This window comes from Pocillopora damicornis, chromosome 11 (assembly GCF_964200805.1).
Source record: "Pocillopora damicornis chromosome 11, jaPocDami1.2, whole genome shotgun sequence".
NCBI lineage: Eukaryota > Metazoa > Cnidaria > Anthozoa > Scleractinia > Pocilloporidae > Pocillopora > Pocillopora damicornis.
The window spans coordinates 22,172,229-22,178,228 of NC_142680.1; the positions used below are offsets into that span (position 1 = coordinate 22,172,229).

General features: G+C 38.9%; 1 protein-coding gene and 1 pseudogene across 1 annotated transcript in view; both read left to right on the top strand.

Moving 5' to 3' along the window:
- The window catches only part of LOC113678410 (uncharacterized), a 182,325-nt gene that overhangs the window by 75,514 nt on the left and 100,811 nt on the right, over window positions 1-6,000 (top strand). The gene's annotated exons all lie outside the window — the stretch shown is intronic.
- On the top strand, window positions 3,187-5,315 carry LOC149038284 (uncharacterized protein KIAA1958-like; annotated as a pseudogene).

Below are 6,000 nucleotides of genomic sequence, written 5' to 3' on the forward strand. Positions count from 1 at the left end.
TACTAGGTATATTTGCCCTTCGTCTACAATAAGACAGCAAGTATTCAAATGAGCCAAAAAAGTTGAATTGTTACTCTAGCAGTAAAGAATATTTCAGCTACCATAACTTCCCTGACAATACCTTGGTGTGCCTCATTATATCCAATGCAATTTTTGTCAAGGTTATTTAGTAGATTCTCGAGGTGAACAGAAAATAGCGAAAAAAAAATGAGTAGTATAAAACTGCTGAGTCATTAACTACAAGATCTTCCCTTCACATCACCAAAATGATTCGCTCAAATTATAGGAACTAAATATATGCGTGAAAAGGTCCACTAAGAGTGTGTTACCCTAAAATTCACCGAGAAAAATTAGAAGCATTTATGTATAGATCTTAACTATTTTCTTCAGAGGGTTTGTGTTTTGAGCGTAAAGCATAAAAGTTCCTTTTCCGTAGAGATACAGTGGTTGACTATAGTTAGAAAGGGTGCCATCGAATTCTCGTCTAAAAACTTGAGAACACTTTTCAATTCGAATTCGAGGAAGAACTCTAAAAATTTGTAATTCAAATCTGACTGTCGCAGTTTTCCAAATTTTTTAATGTAAAAGCTATTAAAAATTTTCAATTTAATAATTTTTTTAAGAATTTCAGAATTATCAAAATAATTCTCCGATGACATTGATGTTAAATGTTGCTTGTTAGAAAAGTCGTCAGGAACGTAAAAGGCTGTTGTCACCGGATGTCGCTGACAACTACTGACGTTAAGATTTCAACCTAAAAACGTTTTTTAAGGTAAAGTGTTTTCCAGTTTAACCTTTTGAGATTTTTCATCTACGAAAGAGAACCCTGGGCAGTTCAGCTTCCGAGGGATATACGGCTTAAATTTATAATACTGCTCCTCGACGAGAAACAGTTAAAATATACTTATTACTTTGTTCAAAATTTTTACGTAACGGTAGAGACAGAGTTGGTTGCGTCGCGTGACGTCTCTGAACGTGATGCCATACATGACCTAATACTGTAACATATGGTAAACATTTGAGTCTGAATTTGACTAGTTCCTTTCACAGCTCTTTAACAGACCTTTTATTAGATTTGCGTGAATTAGAGACTTCAACAGAAAATAGTTAGACCGTGTTACTCATAAATTTCAGTCTTTAACAGTTGTCATGATGGTTTCATTTTTTTGGTTGCACATGCCACGCATCGCATTCGTTTCGGAAAAACATCCGTCCTCTTTCAGGGAGCTGTAGCTGCCTGTGAATATAATTGATTTATTGGTAAACGGCGAGGAGATTGGCTCTTTTAATCTCAGACTTTGCCAATGAAGAAACTAAATTAGGAAACCACAATGCTTTCCACTTCAAACTAAAAATAACTGAATTGTAATCGATATATCTAGCCAACGTCCTGATTTTCTCTCTCTGTCCATAATTTTCTCATGAGACGGGCAATAAGCATATACCGACCTCAGGTAAGTTAGACTGACATTGTACTGACTCCAGTACCCGTAGTCCGTGGGGGTTTCAAGAATACAAAGCCACTCTCTTTATGGTGCAAAAATAATTACCTCTCAATTCTCTTTCTAAGCGTGGTGCTGAATAAGTAAAAAAGAATTGATTTGTAAGTTATGATAGTTTAGGTTTAATGTTTTATGTTGTCGTTTCTAATTACCGTTCAGATCCTCACCTTTTTTGGCAGCTCTGGAGCGTGCCCCTGGCCTGCTTTCTTTCCTAAGTTTCTTTTGAGCTTTTTTTCCCTTTTACATTTTTAGACATCAATGAGTGGCGTGAAAATTTAGTTTGAGAATTGTTCTCCATGGTTTTCTTCCTTTCGTTAATTTTCTGTCGGGTTGAGCAAGAAATCGCTAATCGCTAAGTTCTCAGCAGATAATTCCATAGAATCAAATCAAAATAATTTGCTCACACAAGACATGAACTAACGCTAATGCGTAGAATAAAATCCCTGCAAAATTTTCTCGTCACAGACATACGCTCATTGCATTATTCGTCAGCATCATGATCACTGCAGAAGCCCGGAGCCCAAGTTTGTGACGTTATTTATCATTATGTCACATTAAGGAAGAATACAAAGTTAATCTAACTGAGAGAGGTTATATCTCGTCATGTACTGGAGTATGTCACTTAAGGATCACTTCAAAATGACACACAACAATATAACTGTCACAAATCACTTCGTTAAGAACGAAGGATTACTTTTACTTGTCTGGAAGGGTTCAAATCATCATTTGACTATTCGAAGCAAAGATGTCATAAAAAAATCCCTTTGTCTTGAACAGGTATCAAGTTCCATTTTTGCGCAAATGTTCTACAGCGCAATATTTTCTAGCAGATGGGACGCTCTTAATTTCGGACTCCACAACTTATAGAATGAATAAATTCGCCTGAATTCGTGCGTTGAGGGATGTCGAAATAACTAAAGAAGTAAAATTCTTCCGCACCAATATAATGATTCACGCGTTTTCACCGGATGCCCCATAAAGACATGACAGGACGGAAAACGAGTGCACTGTAAGTACTTCCCGTTGTCCCATACAAAGCCTTAGAGAACTTTTCTAAGGCTCTGTATAGGACAACGGGAGATACTTACAGTGCACGCATTTTCCGTCCTGTCATGATGTCGAGCCAGCTTTAGTCTACGTTTTACATTTGCACGAAATTGTAATGAATAAATTATGAAAGTGCAAAAATATTAGAAAATTAGTGGTTTGAAGGTCGCGAAATGAATTCTTCCAATTACACAAGTATGGCGTATAACTGCTCATTGTCTATACTTATAGAACTAGCTTTAATTGTGCTTGAAAATTAGCGGTTTCCCATCAATATCTGATGGTTAGTCCAACGACATCTGCAATTTAATAAGAGTAAGAACATTTCAAAATACCTCATCATAGAGGCCCAATCGCCAAGGGAGACTATTCGGCGACAGTTTTAGGCTCGAGACATATCAGGGTAACAACTCAGAATCTTAACTGGTCACTCATGCACGAATCACTAAGTCTAGTATCAAGGCTTTTGGTGGAGACAGGGCTTATCTGCTCTTTCTCGACCAAATTGCAGTTTTTTCGAGCAGAAATTCGAAACTTTTCCCTTTTCAGTTAGTGTATACAACAAGTCAAGATGTTGGTCGATATAATGACATACGTTTTGCACAGATAACGTCAGAGTTTTTATACATCACCCATCATGACAGCGTATGACAGCTTTCTTAAGAGAAAGCAACTGGATTCATTAATCTATTCAGCTAGTGTTTATGAGAGTATAGAGCATGCTGACGACACTGTTGTTCGCTTTAGAAATGAAGTTTGTTTTAAAAATTGAAAGTAATGCTTGGGAGTTTGCTTGGGAAATTTAACGGATGCTTTATTATAAAACAAATAGAGAAGCCTTGACCGTTCTCTGTTCTGTTATAAAGCACGCAGGAAGCGGCTAGAGCACCAAAGAAGTGTAGAGGGAAACACTCGACTACGTCTCGTGTTTCTCCCTACACTTCTTTCGTGCTCTAACCACTTCCTGCGTGCTTTATAACAGACCAGAGCACAGTCAAGGTTTCTCTATTTGTTAAATGAAAGTAACTGATTAGTAAGAAGGAAACTTACTTTAAGTACTGAAAAGTGTTGCAGCAATATAAATTGTATGTTTCATCAAAACTTTAAGACCCGAGGTCTAACCTAAACCACGGATTTACTCAAGCAGTGAACCTCGGGTGTTCTCTACAAGACGGTTGATTTAGTAAAATAAATGTTCTAGTTTTTTTCTCAGGTCGTGAGCGGGCGGTATTCTACAAATCCTGCAATCTGATTGGTTCCGAGAGCGGGCAGTATCACAGCGGGCGGTATCCGATCCTTTGCGTGATGAGATTACATCAATTGCGTCGTTACAACTTTTCATTTACTAAACTGATACTTATCGCATAAACTTTTCACTTTTTACGGCAAATATTAATTTCGTCTTGGACTCAGACCACAGTGAGAGCGAGTTTTATTACCCTGATGAGGTAGAAAAGTTCAGTGACAAAGAAAATATCGGCTCGCAACGGAAAGAAAACTAACAGAAGACTCAGTTTACGATGGCGAGTGTGCAAAAAAACTAGGTGAAAAAAACAGAATACGACCTACACGTTTGGAAAAGATTCTTTCTTGAGGTGGGCGAGGCCAGAAAAATTGAAGAAATACCGGCAGACGAGCTCAACATCTTGATATGTCAGTTCCTGATAGTGATAAAGAAGAAAGATGGCGGATCGTATGAGCCGGCAACGCTACAATCATTTAAAAGAAGCCTGCAACGATATCTAAACGACAAGAACTCCAAACTGAACATTCTCAAAGACTGAGAATTCCTTAAGTCCAGGGAAGTTCTTCTCTCTTAAAAGAAACAGCTGGTTTTTGGAGAAGCGAAAGGAAATCGCCCTCACGCTGCAAAAGAACTATCCAACGCCGAAGAAGATTTGTTGTTTCGCACCGGTAAATTCGGCGCTGAAAACCCTGAAGCCCTCCAACGCACAGTTTTGTGGTTATTGGCACTGCACTTTGGATTCTGTGCCCGAGACGAAAGCAGGAAACTAAAATGGGGCGACATTGTTCTTCAAAAAGACAGCGGAACAGGCAAGGAATTTCTGATTTGGAAATCAGAAAGAGGATCCAAGACCCGCCGCGGCGATGGTGATACACGAGCATCTAATCCAACCGCGCAGGCAACAAACAACGAACGTTGTCCAGTTTTCTATTATAAGGAATTAAAGAGACACCGTCCAGAAGAAATGAATAGCGCTGACAGCCCGTTTTACTAGGCCATAAATTATCGGCGACGACCTGGCAGCAACATCTGGTACATGAGGGCACCACTCGGCAAGAACGAGATTTGTAAGCTTATGAAAACAGCTGCGCAATCAGCAGGCTTGCAGGGAAATTTTACCAATCACACTGTTCGAAAAACGTGTATATCTCGCCTGATGGATGCAGAGGTTTCCTTAAATTACGTCACTCAATTAAGCGGGCACAGAAATTTGAGGAGCCTCGATTCTTACAAAGCAGCGTCCGCCGACCATCAGCGGAAAATGTCCTTAATTTTAAGCCACTCCGGCCAAGAAAGTATTCAGACATCGACAGTAAGCGTCTACGAGAACACCACTTTGCCGGGGAATCTTCCCAAAGATGTCAGTAAATTAGAAGTTTTCTCAGGCGCTTGCTTGCATCGGGAAAATTGAAGGCTACACCTTCACGTTCAACATTGCTAGTTAAAAAGGAGAAAGCCCAAAGTCCACGAAGCCCAAGAAAAGAAGAATCATCATTAGCGATGATTCCGATTGTGATTAGTTAACTGAACTTAATCCACTGTCTTCGGAAAATACTTTCCTTCGGATCCTTTGACTTTTTTCGTTGAAGATTTCATCATTGCAGAGTCATTTAGCTTAAATTTGTTTGCCATGCTGACAATCAGAACTGTTGTTTGTTAAAAAATGCGCATGTGATTTGTCCCTACGCGCTCTTAAATTGACAGGTGTCAGATCGTGACAAATACTTTTCAAAAATGTTTCGAAGTTTTCCTGGAAGCGTTTAAAAACACCTTTTAATATCATTACGCAAATAAACATGTTTTGATGAAACCTCTCTCTTTCATTTGCATTGCCCTTGTTTTCTCTACGATCTACTCGCTCATAAATTGTTCCGTTTACGGAGAATCTTGCCGTAATTACAGCGCTTTATCATTCAGGTTCTTTTCGCAACCATTTGTTAGGTTTTAGAAAAAAATAAAAATGTTGTTCACCAGCCAAGGTCGTTCCGTATTGGGAAAAACTGTGCCCTCCGTCTTGAGTCTATAGAGGTATCCAAGACCTCGGGCACAGTTTTTTTCAATACGGACCTCACGTCTGGTGAATAACATATATTTCCTCTATTAGCTTTCGGCTCTCTTGATATACTGTTCACAAAAATATATGCTCGGATAAAAAGTGCATTTAAATTAAAGATGGCTCAGAACGCAGTTTTGTCAAAGAACGAC